Here is a 15,279-nt window from a genome sequence, read left to right as displayed (position 1 = left end):
AGGACCGATGGAGAAGTGTAAGGCCAGGCGGGAGCCCTGGCAGTCGGATGGCCAGCCACATGGACAGACAGGCAGCAGCGTCAAGACCCCCGGAGTCTTCGCCCAGCTAGTGATTATATATTTGGCTGCTTGTTTACTTGCTATTGCCGTGTCCCCCACTAGAATGTCAGCCCCGGGAGGGCAGGGACTGTGTCTGCCCCATTCATGGCGATGTCCCAGGCCTAGCACAGTACCGGGCACACAGTCGGTGCTCAATAAATATTTGTGGAATAAATGAATGAATGAAATGGATGCTTGAGAGGAGGAACTGTCGGACAGGCAGATAGAAAGGCAGGTGGATGGATGAATAAATGAATGGATGGATGGATGGACAGAGGGACAGAGAGGAGGATGGACAGGCACCAGTGTCGGTGCTCCAGGCAGGCTCCTGCCCAGTCTCCATCCCTATCTCTCCATCTGGAGACCTTCCAAACCTTGAAGTTTCTCCCTATCCCTCTGCCAACCTGGCCTAAGACCCTCCTAAACTCCTAGCAGCTGGGCTTCTCCCTGTGTCCATCCCAAGACAAAGAAAATCTACTCAGAGAGAAAGACTGCCACTTGGGTCACGCCACAAATTTTCATAGGCCAGGCCAGAGCTGTTCTGAGCAGACCTGGAAGCATCAGACCCAAAGGGGAAGGGTGTGCTGAGGGGCTGGACCCTGTTTCAGCCCCTGAGGCCTCAGAGAGACCCCCTCCGGGCCTTCCAGCCTGAAGGTGGGGGGGGGTGTAATAATTTTTTAAAAATACAAAGAATAAAATAACTATCCTGCATGGTACTGGGCATTAATCTTAGTTAACATTTCAGCATTGTGGCCTTTCTTCTAGACGTGCGCTTTAAACTTTGACTTTAGGTTAACTTTGAACGGAAAGTACAGAGTTCCCATATGCCTCCTGCCACCCCCTGTTCCCCAGCACACACAATCTCCCCCACCAGAGTGCGATATTCGTCAGATCGATGAACCTACACTGACACGTCACTATCACCCAGAGTCCACGGTTTACGTTAGGGTTCACTCTTGCTGTTGGACATTCTGTGGGTTTGGACAAACGTATCATGGCGTGTATCCACCAGGACAGTATCCTACAGAGCAGTTCCACGGCCCTCAAAATCCCCTGTGCCCCACCTATTCACCCCACCTCCTCCCTCATCTCTGGAAACCACTGACCTTTTTACTGTCTCTACATTCTGATCTTTTCCAGAATGTCATTCGACTGCAATCAGACAGTATGCAGCCTTTGCAGATCGGCTTCTTTCCCTTAGCAACATGCATTTCAGTTTCCTCCTTGTCTCTTCATGGCTTGATAGCTCATTGCTTCTTAGTGCTGAATAATATTCCATAATCTGGATAGATCTCAGTTTATCCGCTCACCTACTGAAAGGCGTTTTGGTTGCTTCCAAATTTTGGCAATTACGAATAAAGCTGCTCTGAAATCTGTTTGCGGGTATTTGTGTGGACCTAAGATTTCAACTCGTTGCAGTAGATATCAAGGAGTGTGATTGCTGGATCCTATTGTAAGAGTACATTTTGGCACACACTTAAAAAATTACATGGTAATATACGAACACATTGTCCTCCAGAAACACGGTCAACATTTACTGAGCACGTACCATATGCCAGAATTTTATACAAATTATCTCGTAACATCCTCACTGCCACTCTATGACGTAGGCATTATTGGCTCCCTATTTCCTCCAGATGAGGAAAACAAGACCAGAGAGATTAAGTAACTTGCCCAGGGTCACACACCTTGGGGCCAAGATTCGAACCCAAGCAGTCTGACTTCAGGGCTCATGTTCTTAGCCACTATGCTGGAAAACTTAGAATATTATAGGTAGAGCTAAAGTCCCCTTTGATAGCCCCATCCCTGACCCTGGTCCCTACCAGCCCTCCCTGGCAATGGGGAACCAAGGGTGGGGCTGAGGGGCTGGCCCAGCTTGAAAGCAGGCAGTAACGAGCTGAGCTGTCTGTAGGAAAGTTTATGATATAATAAAACTCAGTCGGTCTGCTTTTTATCATTACCATGCGCTGTGTCTTCTAACCAAAGTCGGTGACCAGATACCAACTTTGAGAAAGTGTTTCTAAGTTCTAAACCATTGCTGCATTACTGTTAAGTTTTAATAATAAGCTTCAGATTGGCCCATTTTTTATTACTTATTCCTTTAATGAGCATAGTATTCTATGGAAGCTAATTCAGAGAACCCCCAATTATACACTGGCCCCTGACACAGGCAGACTCAGCTACACAGGGCTGTTTTGAAAGTTCAAACGTTCACAACAGTTTGGAATTGTTCAAAGTCACTTTGGGCCCAATTTGTGTCTCCAGCCTCTGGGATAATATACATTCCTATGTTTAAACAGTAGATTCAGAATAAAGAGTGATTATAGACACTTCTGTCATTCTTTACTTCCATGTGGAGTAGTGTTTGAAATTAATTTGTGTTTAAAATGTAAAATAGTGAAATGGAGTACAAATCTCTAGATGTAAAATTTTGGGTTTTTTGTTAAAGACAAATTTTTAGTTTATTCATGATTTATTTTACTGAATTTGAATATATCTTTTACATTGAAATTTATTCTTTAAAAATTTTTGGTTTAAAAACTAAAGAACAAGGGCTTCCCTGCACCACCAGGGAATGCAGGGGACACAGGTTTGAGCCCTGGTCCGGGAAGATCCCACATGCCGCAGAGCGACTAAGCCCGTGTGCCACAACTACAGAGCCCACGTGCCACAACTACTGAGCCCACGTGCCACAACTACTGAAACCCATGCGCCTAGAGCCCGTGCTCCGTAACGAGAAGCCACCGCAATGAGAAGCCCGCGCACCGCAACGAAGAGTAGCCCTCGCTCGCCGCAACTAGAGAAAGCCCACACACAGCAGCGAAGACCCAATGCAGCCCAAAATAAAATAAATAAATAAATAAATTGTATCATTAAACAAATAAAGAAAGGAAGAACAAGCCCTGAAGATAATGCTTATTATTACAGAAAATAATTTTGCCCTGTAGAGGTGGGTAGTGTTAAAAAAAATGACCCACTCTAGGTATCAAATAACCTCAACGTTCTTGTTCCTAGAGGAATTCTTTGTTGTGAGTTTCACGTGTATTTTTCCAGACTTGCTTTATACTTATACATACATATACACATATCGATAATAACGTGATTTTGTATATGTACACACATTTAAATATATGGGAATATTATCACCTTTTGTACCTTGTTCTATAAATTTCTCTCACTCTGCAGGATGTGTTTGAGGTCTTGTCATGTGAATGTTTTTCTTTTCTAGACTAGTTCTTTTTTTTAAATCACCGTATCCATTAAAGAGAATGCATTTTACTCATGCACGTTCCTTCTGACATTTCTTTAGTCTATTTCCAGTTTTTTACTGTTATAAACAATGTGCCCTGGGCTAGAGTTTCTCTAGAGGTGAGAAGGTCAGAGGCAAGTGGAGCTCTCAGTTTAAAAGACCCTATCAGGTGCCCTCCTGAAGGCTGTCCCAGCCTCTGCAACTTCTGATGGTCCAGGGCTATTTTCGCTCTTGCCCTTTCCCCGACGGCCCAGGGCCAGGCGAGGCCCGGGATGCCTTTCTCATCTCAGGTGGCACCTCCTGCGTGGATCCCGGTGACCCTGTGGTCGTCACAAACCTCGAGCCTTGTGATCTGGGCTATTTAGGCAACCTCCCCTGCCGCATTACACACACACACACACACACACACACACACACACACACACACACACACACACACACACACACACACACACACACACACACACACACACACACAGCCCCTTGGTCTCTTCAAGCCAAGGAGAGATTTCCAGCCCCGATCATGTTACTCTGCTCTGTGTTCTCGTGCTGGCAGCTGGGACTGGGGATCCCAAGGGCTGTTCTCATTGCCTGTCTACACCCATAGCTTTTTCCTCTTCCCCCAAACATCCCCCTGGTGTCCCTTGCCCATGCCTGCAAGGGACACCAGGCACGGCTGCCTCTTCTCTGGCTTTTCTGTAACTGTCTGCCTCGCCAGCTACTTTGTGACACGAGGGTAGGGATAGCGTCTTGCTCACTGGGTCCCCAGAACCTGGCACGAAGCAGGTGCTGGATCACTGGAGAATTAGCAATTGATAAATGAAACAATTACAGCCAGTCTGTGTTAGGTCCTTACTCTGTTGGGCACCGTTCTTTATGTGTATTTTCTCATTTAATCCTCACGTGGCCATACATATGATTAGAAGCTGCTATTATTCCTGTGAGGTAGGCAATTATCCTTATTTTATGGCTGGGAAAACCAAGGCTCAGAGAGCTTAAGTGTGTTGCCCAAGGCCACACAGCAAGTTCCTCCATGGCCAGGACTTAAACTGGGGTGCTGACCTCTGCTGGTGTTACAGACTAGGTCAAGTTCGGGAGTTCAGAGCGGAACAGGGGCCATGTTTGCCCTCAGCTCCTTAGTCATATTAGCAAGCCTTAGACCACAAGCATCTCTTGCCAGGATTACTGTGAACATCTCCTGTCTGGCGTCTTGCCCACTCTTCATTCCCATCCAGCCAGCGTGATCTTCCTGAGGTACAAATCGGAATATATTTGCTTTCTTCCTCTTGTTCAGATCCTTTCCTTGCCTGTGCATTGGCCAAACTGTTGAAGACTCTGCTAGGCCCTCCTTGATCCAGACTTGCTTTTTGTCTCCAGCCTCCACGCCCCAGCCACACCCTGCTGCCTTCTGTTCTGTGGTTGGACCTCCCTCTTCCTCACCCCAGGGTCTTTGCACATGCCACTCCCTCTGCCTGGAGCACACTTCCTGCCGTCTCCCTCCCTCTGCTGACTCAACCTGCAAGATCCCAGCTTGGAGAACTCTTCCTCTAAGAAGCCCTTTCCTGGTCTCCCCTAGACTGACATCAGTGTCCCCCATGCCTCAAGCACAGCCCCGATCACATTAGACTGTAATATCCCGCTGTAGTTAGGAGCTGTCTGAAAGCTGGGCTGAGATGATCATCGTCACGGGTCCTGGCACCTAGTACATATTCAATTAATGATTGGTAAATGAGAGTAAAACATGAAACTCCTGGGCCAGGTGGGTGGTGACTGGGTGAGTGAGTTTGGGTGGCTCAGTTCAGCCCCCTCCAACCCCCCAACTCCTAGAAATGCTACTCCAAGCCCTTACTCTCAGGGTCCCAGTGATGGTGGGGCAAAACCCTCTTCCCTCCTCCTTTTCCCAGTTCACAGACTCGACCATGTTATTGCCTCTCCCTGCCCCACAGATGCTGCTGTTTTTCTCATTGGAGGGAGGGTCTGGCCCTTGTTATCAAGTTGTAGCCCTGACCTGGGGTTGGCATCACCCAAATCTCTACCCTGGGGACAGCTCTTGTGGACCCGTAGCAGAGCAGAAGGAGGAGAAAGAGGAAGAAAGCCATGATTGGCAGCCGAGGTGGTCCCTGCTGGGAGGCTGAACCCTATCCCATCTTCAGACAGTGATTTCTTCTGTGCCTGATTGGAAGGACCTTCCTCAGGAACTGCCCTGCAGTGGCCCTGGAATAGTAGAAAAAGCCAGTGTTCCATTTGCCAAATGCTGGGAGAAAAGAGCTTCTTGCCCACAGGAGGGACAGAGAGAGGGCCAGGCGGGAGAGAGCACGTCCGGTCCTGGACCTGTCTCGTTTGACCTTCAGAACATCCCTCCAGGATAAGCAGTCCTGGTCCCATGTTATAGATGAAGAATCAGAGGCTCAGGAAACAGCAAACAGCTTATTGTTAAAAGTCAGAAATCCCATTAAAAATTTTTTTCTTAAAAAGAGGAGCGGGGCAAAGATGCTCCCGATGGAGGCGTCTCAAAATCGCAGGTACCCCCAGGCGCCCTGGGGATCTTGCTAAAATGCAGGTGCTCATTCAGCAAGTCTGAGGAAGGGTCTGAAGGTTTGCATTTCTGTCTTATTTATTTATTTTTATGTCTTATTTATTTATTTATTTTTAAACTCGTGTAACATCATGCGAGTTTCCGGTGTATGTACTGATTTGATATATTTATATGTCATAATATGATTACCACCAGGTGCATTAGCCAATACCTTCATCACTTGACATAATTATCATTTCTTTTTTGTGGTAGAAACAATTAAGATCTAGCCTTTTAGCAACTTTGAAGTTTATAACATGGTGTTGTTACTATACAGGTTCCAGACCTCCACGATAAAGCGAGTATTGAGATAAAGCGAGTCACACACATTTTTTTTTGGTTTCCCAGCGCATATGAAAGTTACGTTTACACTATATGGTAGCCTATTAAGTAGGCAATAGCATTATGTATCAAAACAATGTACGTACCTTAATTAAAAAAATCCCTTATGGCTGAAACAGTGCTAACCATCACCTGGGCCTTCAGTAAGTCATAGTAGTGACAGAAACCACTGATCACAGATCACCATAACAAATAGAATAATAATGGAAAAGACTGAAATATGAGAATTACCAAAATGTGACACAGAGACACAAAAGCGAAAAATGTCGCCGGTAGACTTGCTCGACGCAGGGTTGCCACAAACCTTCAATTTGTAAAAAAACACAGTATCTGTGAAGCACAATAAAACGAGCTCTGCCTGTAACCATTAGATCCTACATTTCTCACCAGTCCCGCTGACCACAGTTTGGGAAGGAAAGTGCTCCAGAGTGCTTTTCAAATTTAGCAACGAAACTCCTCTTTTCAAAAGCGCTCTTACGTCCTAAATTTCCTAGGAATGCTGATTGTTCTGATCTTAAGAGCCCTTATAACCTTGTTTAAAAGTCAGTGTAACGAAAAGCAACTTCCTAAAATGAACACGTGTTTATTGAGAAGTTACTGTGTGCTGGGTCCAGCCAGGCGGGCCTGTGTCCATTACATCTGCACGAGTTTCTTGGGGCTGCCGTAACTAATTGCTACAAACTTGGTGGTTCAGGGCAGCAGCATTTATTCTCTCTGGAGCATTTATTCTCTCTGGAGTTTTGGAGACCAGAAGCCCCAAAACCCTTGATCAGCCCGGCCCACATCCTATGAAGTTTCCAGAGGAGAATTAATTCCATGCCTCTCTCTTTCTCTTTGTCTTTTTAAAATGACCACATTTAATTAAATGTTTTTCTTTTAAAAACATTTTAATTTTGAAATATTATAGATGCTTATGAAGTTGCAAATCAATTACATGAGGGGTCGTGGGCACCCTTCACGCTTTGGGTGGTTGCCGGCAATCTTTAGTGCTCCTTGTCTTATAAGTGCACCACTCTAATCTCTGTCTTCATTCTCACACCCTCTTCTTCTCTGTGTCTCAAATCTCTCCCTTCCCCTTTCTCTTATAAGGACACTAGTCAATGGATACCAGTCAGGGCCTACTCTAAATCTAGGATGCTTTCATCAAGAAATCCTTAACTTAATTGCATCTGCGAAGACTCTATTTCCAAATGAGGTCACAGTCAGGGGTAATGGGGTTAGGGCTCAGACATATCTTTTTTGGGGGGACACTGTTCAACTCTCAGCAAGAGGTGAGGATAGGAAAGAGAATTTAAAGGATCCAACTCAATTCTGAATCCCGCTGATGTGGTTACTGTAGCGGGGTGCTGGCAGGTGCCCAAAAGACCAACGCCACCTTCTCCGGGATCCCTCATAATGGGTCCAGCTCGCACCAACCTTCCTTCCCCCTCCTGAACCCTCAGGGCTTTATGGCACTGTCTCGTTCTCTAGCTACTCCCTACAGAATCTAATAACACCAGCTGGACTACACGCTCCCAGAGCACTGCGGCTGGGACCTTGCAATAATTTGGTTTCTCACCTAGAACTTCTCTTGGTCCAGAACCAGGTCAGGGAGAACTAGCTTGGCCCCCGTGGGTGCAGCCACGTACTGAGAAGTTCCTGGGATCAGGTCTGGGGGCTGGGGGGTGGAGTGTGGGTGCATGCCGTCCCACCTGGGGAGCACTCAGCGTGTGCACACTTCCAGGGTCAGCAGTCCGTATGGGAGGAGACCGGCCAGATGATGCACCACTGCCCAAAGCCTCCTCCAGATCTGATGCCTCTTCATTTCTTTGGCACTGAGTTGGGGGGCTGCTGGTGACTTTTAGCAGGTAAAGACCCTAGGGAAGTGTCCCTTGTCTGTCTGTCTTTACATTTTCTTTATTCTTTCATGTCCCTAATGTTAAGTAATTAACCATCCCCCTCAGTGAGCCAGGCGCTGGGATAGATCTGACACCAACCACGGGCTCAGAGAGAGGACGGGCAATGCCAGACCCCATCTCAGGCATGTCCTCTCTTGAAACCCCAGGGAGTTCTCTCCTTGGAGCTTTCTGGTCTGGTTCCTCTAAAAATGTGCTGGGGATGCCACGTGCCACCTGGGAACGCTGGCTGACCTGACATCGGGGGGAATGCCAGCACTTGTCTTCTTTCACAGGAAAACTGCAAAGTCCAGCTCAAACTTCCTGATATCCTTTTGGGGTGAACCTCTGTCAAAGCCACCCACAAATTGTCATGAGAGGCTTAGAGACCAGGGCACAAACATGTGTCCTTTGGCCTCTGCAAAGTCCTCTCCAGAGGTGGGAGAGGCAGAGGGCCAAGCTTAGGAAGGGTTCCCCTTCCCCCAACTCCCTCTAGAGTGTTCCCCCAACTCACACTCAGAGGGGCCCTGAGCTGCTGCTGTCCTTGAATTTCTTATTAAATTTTTTCTCTTTTAGTTTTTCTTTCTTTTTATTGAAGTATAGTTGATTTATTTTCTTTTTATTGAAGTATAGTTGATTTATTTTCTTTTTATTGAAGTATAGTTGATCTATTTTCTTTTTATTGGAGTATAGTTGATTTACATATGTTAGTTTCTGGTGTGCAGCAAGGTGGTTCAATTACATATGTATATATTCTTTTTCCGTGATGGTTTATTACAGGATATTGAATATAGTTCCCTGTGCCGTACAGTAGGACCTTGTTTATCCATTCTCTATATAATAGTTTGCATTCTTATTAAATTTTGAACAAGGGGTCCCAGCATTTCATTGGGCATGGGGCCCTGCAAATCGTATAGTCTGTCCTGAACAGAATCCCTGGAAGTGGGACCCAGGAATCTCCTTTTTCTTTTTAACCAGGTCCCTGGGCGGGGTAGACGGATGGGTGCTGAAGTGTGAGAGCTGCAGCTCTAGGGAAGCTAAAGTGGGAGCAGGAAAAGTGGTCTCAATCCCCTCATTTAAAAAGGCAAAATACATCGAATGCCATTTCTTTTCCAAACTCCCAACAGCTTCCCCTTGCCCACCTGACCCCCGGCACTCAAGTCCCTTGTCCCTGGTCTTCTTCCATAAAGAGGAATCAGCCTCCAAATGCCGAAGTACCTCACGCTTCGCTTATTTGAAGGAGGGGGAGGGGGAGGGGCAAGTGGAAGACCTGCAACCCGGTTCTGGCGTCAGGCCTGTGTCCTCCACCCTCAGGTCCTGTGCCTTCAGTGATAACCACGACCTCTCCCCCGTCTCCTCCCGCCACCCTTCTTTCGCCTCATCTGTGCATCTCTCTGTTGGTTACTCGTGGAAGGGACAGCAGATCCCAAGCCATTCTCACGCAGTCCTGAGTTGCTATGAAGCCCCCTCTTGTCATGACTGAATTATGCTCCCCAAACCCCACCATCTCCAATTCATAGATTGACGTCCTAACCCCCGGCACCCCAGAATGTGACTTTCTTTGGAAATAGGGTCGTCGCAGATGTAATTAGTTAAGATGAGGTCCTACACTGGATTGGGGCGGGGATTCAATATGACAGGTGTCCTTATAAGACTAACTCCACATGAAGAGACAGACAGGCACAGAGGGAAGACAGTGTGAAGACCGGGCAATGCCACTTACCCATCGAGGAGCCCTGAGGCAGCCAGAGCTAAGAGAGGCATGCTACAGATACTCGTCCGCAGCCCTCAGAAGGAGTCCCCGCTGCAGACAGCTTGGTCTTGGACCTGTAGCCTCCAGGACTGTGAGATGATACATTTCTGTCGTCGAAGCCATCCAGCCTGTGGGCGTTTGTTACGGCGGCCCTCGCAAACTAACACGGCTCTTACTCAAGATGGTGAATACCCCACTGTCCAACTGCAGAGTGGACTGCCATGCCCCCTCATATTTCAGAAGTGGGTGCCCAGAGATGTCAATAATGCACCTGGTGTCCCCCAGCACTTCCGGGCCTGAGCAACGGTTGGACTCGGAACATTTCCAGGCTGCCTCTTCCCTCCTTTCTGCTTTGATGTGTCTCCCACATTCCGTGGGTGGAGACCGACAGAGGGAGATGACGGCTGGCAAGAGCTCTAACTGGCACGAGCTGGTCATTCAGGGGAACCCCTGTGGATGGCGGCCAAGCCCCTGGGAGGGGCTCGGGACTGAAGCCACCCACTTGAGTGGGTCTTGCGGCCCTCTGTGGGGGAGGACATCGCCATCAGGCTGCCAGCCTGGTGCTTCCCTGTCTATCAAAATCATGGGGGAGAAGAACCCGCTACCGTATCCCTTCCAGGAGACAAAGCTGCTGGGCAACCAGTTTCCGATGACTCCATGGCCTACTGGTTGCTCCTCTTATAGACAGTCTCAGAATTCTAGGAATGACACTGACCATCCGATGACAGGAAAGAACACCCATGTGCTGCCGTGAATGGAGCTGCCCTGCTGCTCTGTGTCACTGTGAGAAGAGCAGCCCACATCCTGCCCTGGAAGCTTCAGGGGGCTTCGGGAGGGATGGGCTCAGCAAGCAGCCCGCCCCGTGTGCCCCAAGGCTGGGAGCAGAGCACACTGCAGTCAGGGTGACGGACATCTCCAAGGTCTTACTGCAGCGTCCCGCTGCATCCACTCCGCCGCTGATCTACCCCCACGAGCTCTGGTCCAACAAAGACCCCATCTTACTATATTTAAGGCGTGTGTAATAAAATCCTCTCACATTAGGAGCTCGACTGTTAGAATTAAATGGACCCACGTTCAAATCCTGGCTCTGCCACTTACTGAAAGATCCTGGGCAACTTCTGTGCCTCAGCGCCTTCATCTGCAAAATGGGGCTTATTTATGTGGGATTGCTTTGTTTGGTCAAAAAAGTGCTAATGCATGTAAAAGGCTTCATGCCATGCTCAGAACATGGGAAATGTCCAAACGATGGTGGTGGTGGTTGATTTTGTCAATTCACAGATGCTTTAGAGAATTTTCTTCTTTGTCCACAGAGAGGCTCTCAAACTGGATTATCTATGGTTCTTTGGGTTTCCAAAATCTGAGATCACCAAACTGCTAATGGGAGCAACTGCATGGCTTACCCCTGGGCCCTGAGACCAGGAGGTCTGACTCTGGGCCCACAGCCGTGCACGAGCCTCCTGAGATGGCGTGCGCAGTGCAGGGTGCATGTGTATTTTCCTTCAGAGGTGCCAGCTGTCATCAGATTTTCAAAGGGGTATCCTGTCCACAAAGGGGTCCCCTCTGAGAATGGTCTGAGCAGGTTGTCTGTGCCCAAGGGCCGGCAAAAGTGACCCACCGCTTACTGAGCCCTACTGTGTGCCAGGCTGACATACGTTATCCCAATACCAACAACTGGGCAAAGTAGGCACCATCACTCCCATTTTTCAGATGAGGAAACAGAGGCTCAGGGAGCTCAATCTGGGAGCCAGGCACTGGGCTCGGCCGCTCGCCTGTCCCATGGCTGGCACCGGCCTGGGATTCCAGCGCAGGACTCTCTGATCCTCAGCTGTGTCCTGCTCTTGGCACTGTGCTGCCTTGGGGAAACCCAGCAAGGTACCCCAGCCAGGAAGTGCCCTTGGCCAGAGCCTCAGCTCAAGCTCCACCCCACGGATCTCACCAGGCATGGAGGCATCAGAGACCACAGGACAATGGCCCTCAAGTCCATGGAGGCCCCACGTACCCTCCAGGAAGAAAGAGTTCACTTCCCTCTCCGCCTTGGCCCCTGGCCCCTGGCTTACCCACTCTTGGTCCTTCTCTGGTGCTCCGCTGTGTGCTACAGAACCCGGCCAAGCAGTTGTTAGAAGCCTGGGACCTGGAGGCAGGGAGAACTCTGGCTCCGCCCCTTATCAGCTGTGTGACCTGGAGTGACTCAGCCAATCCCCGTGAGCCTCACTTTCTACATTCACACAATGAAGCTAATAGTCCCTGCTTCCCAGGACAGGCTATTCTATTTTTCTTGTACTTTCTCCTATCAGGGCCACCCTCTTTCCTTTCTCCATCTCCATCTATTCTCCTATGAGCATGAACTCAATAAATGGTAGCAACATTGACTGCTGGTGTTATTGTGTTCTTATCAGCTGAGTACGTGTTTACATCCACTGCTTTCCCCACATTTTAAGCTCCAGGGAGGCAATGATTGTTTATCTCCACATCCCTAGCACCTGCCATAGTTGCTGGAGCACAATATACCATCAGGAAATGTTTGCGCTGAACAATAAATTCAAAGAAAGTTCTGCTTCCACCACTGATAGCTAATATCGAAAATTCAGAGCCCCAAAAGCACTTCATAAAAGTACAGTTTCCAGGAAGTTTCACAGGCATTTTTGAGTGAAATATCCTCCCTGGGTTACTGGGGAGAGCTGGAGAAAGTAGGGACATGAACTTAACCTCAAGGCTACATACAATAGGACCAAGCAAGTCATCTCAGGGCACATGTTTGGATGTCTCCATCAATGATGGAGTTTTAGGATGAAAGAAATATGAAGATTGTTCCCTGTGATAGTTCTTATTATACACACCTTTATCAGGGATTTAACAGTCATCTACCTTCCATCCTGCCAACCGTGAACCTTTTTACCTATTTATGTATCCATCCCATCCTTCCAGTTATCCATCCATCCATCCATCCAAGCATTCATCTGTCCATCTATTCGTCCATTCATCCATCTATCCATCCATCCATTTGTACATCTATTAGTACATCTATCAACCCATGCACCCATCATAAATGTATTTATCAAACACTTTCTAGCTTCCAGGCACTGGGTTAAACATTGTTGTGACCTAACACTGAATAACCTATGGATTCTACCTTCAAGGAATTTACATTCTAGAGAGAGAGATGAACAAGTAAATAGGTGGTCTCAGTTCAGCATGATATGGGATATGGTGGGCTGTGTATAATAAGAGTCTGTGGGAGGACACAAGACCTAGGAGGGTCCAGCAAGACTTCCTGGCAGAGGTGATGTCTAAGTTGAGGCAGGAAGGATGGATGGGGTATACTTTGCGGGGCTTTTGTGGAGAGATGGGCCTTCCATTCAGAATGAACAGCAGGTGCAAAGGCAAGGGCAGGAGGAAGTGTGCTAACTTGGGGGAACAGTAAGTGGTTCTATCTGGATGGACTATGGGACGTGAAGCTGAGAGGAATGAGAGAGTTGGCGAGAGTCCAGGGCCTTGGGTTGAGTTTGGATTTTGTTCCAAGAAACTGGGAAGCCTTGGATGGATGTAAAGAGGCTTGAGTGAAGGGAAAGGCTTTATAAAGTTCTCTCTCACAGGAAATGGATTCCCTTTTTGAATAGGAACGGCACATGGGAAGCAAGTCACCAAACTTGGGAGTGATACGAAAAAGACTTCTTCCTTCTGAAATTTGCCGTCTCCTTTCCCAGAGCACAGGACACAGACTTACTGCTACCTGCTATGTGCCAAAAACTGTGCTGGGATACACGAGAAACCAAACCAGGTCCCTGCTTTCCAGAAGCTTATCACTATATTGGTAGATAGGACTTGTACATAGAAAGAATCAGTGATAGGCATCGATCAGGCAAGAAAAGGGGGAGAAGAAAGGAAGGTTGAACATCAACACCTCATCTGAAATAGTTGTGGAGTCAAGATACCCCACCTGTGGTTGATGGAATAAGAAATGAAAGTGGAAGGCATTTCTTAAAGTTGCCAAGGTAACCAATGTGGAACTAAAAATAGTGATAGACATATTGGGAGGACAGGGAAGGAAATGTCAATAGATAAGGTCTAAGGTCCGGAAATCAATAAATATCAAGTATACGTATGGTATTTAGAGATTTGGAGATAACCACAGAGGAAACTGCTAGAAAATGTAAGAGCAAGAGTCCTTGGGAAGCAGGCTAAGAGTAGGGAGGGGCGGGATGGGGAGCTGCTTCCCACGGTAAGGCTTTCTCTCTTACGTGGTTATTTTTTAACTAGGTGTATGTTCTTAGATAAGAGATTCTGAACATTCAAATAGAGAGAAATCTTAGCTTACTAGAGTTAGTGGCAAAAACTACATGCACGGCACAGGCAGTTAACACCATCGGCTTTGGAGCAAAGGGTCTCTGGATACAATTCAGAGGGCCGTGAACTTGGATGGGAAAAATAATTACATCTTTATTTTATTAACCCCTCGCTGAAATTTAGCATTAGCTTTCCTTACGAATACAGAGATGGCCACATTGGTATTATCAGATCTGTGACTTTATCACGGATAGAAATCGCAAGCATTTTCATACCACCTTACAACTGTTGCAAATGTCTCGAACTGTGTATGCTCCTCACTCCTTCAAGATCACAGTGTGTTAGACTCACAGCTACCCTTTTAGTTAATGCATAAAGAAACACACATATTCCCATATCATATTTGTTTTTTGAAATACATTTTTGGTAACTATGTCTTGATATAATTGGTTCCTTTGCAAACTTGGGTTTTTTTTTTTTTTTTTAAAGAAGATGTTGGGGGTAGGAGTTTATTAATTTATTAATTTATTTTTGCTGTGTTGGGTCTTCGTTTCTGTGCGTGGGCTTTCTCTAGTTGCGGCGAGCGGGGGCCACTCTTCATCACGGTGCGCGGGCCTCTCACTGTCGCGGCCTCTCTTGTTGCGGAGCACAGGCTCCAGACGTGCAAACTCAGTAGCTGTGGCTCACGGGCCTAGTTGCTCCGCGGCATGTGGGATCCTCCCAGACCAGGGCTCGAACCCGTGTCCCCTGCATTGGCAGGCAGATTCTCAACCACTGTGCCACCAGGGAAGCCCTTGGGTGTTATTTTTTACGCATTGAAAAACATTCTTCTGCAAAGGGGTCTGTGGGCTTCACCAGATGGCCAAGGGATGTGTGGCATGAGACAGGTTGAAAACCTTCTTTAGAGGAAGGAGGAGAGCAGCTGGGTGTGAAGGCTTTTGATACAGTCTTCACAGGTGGGGAGCAGGATATATCAGTACATGTTGAGGGGAGCTGGGACCCGGGTTGATGGAGAGGCAGATCGAGGGCGCTGATGAAGGGATGCCGCCCATCACACAGTGGTACAATCACAGTGACAGCAGTGGCAGAAGTTGTAAACTAC

General features: G+C 47.6%; 1 protein-coding gene across 1 annotated transcript in view; it reads right to left on the bottom strand.

The window, feature by feature from the left end:
• The window catches only part of NOS1 (nitric oxide synthase 1), a 171,793-nt gene extending 159,787 nt beyond the window's left edge, over nt 1-12,006 (bottom strand). Inside the window, 1 exon segment of the mRNA XM_073790105.1 lies at nt 11,951-12,006. The gene's annotated coding sequence lies outside the window, so the exon portion shown is untranslated.
• Nucleotides 12,007-15,279: the final 3,273 nt, after the last annotated feature.

Source organism: Tursiops truncatus, chromosome 13 (genome assembly GCF_011762595.2).
Source record: "Tursiops truncatus isolate mTurTru1 chromosome 13, mTurTru1.mat.Y, whole genome shotgun sequence".
Taxonomy (NCBI): domain Eukaryota; kingdom Metazoa; phylum Chordata; class Mammalia; order Artiodactyla; family Delphinidae; genus Tursiops; species Tursiops truncatus.
The sequence above is the reverse complement of the archived record's forward strand: the minus strand, read 5'-3'. Positions and strand labels throughout refer to the sequence as shown.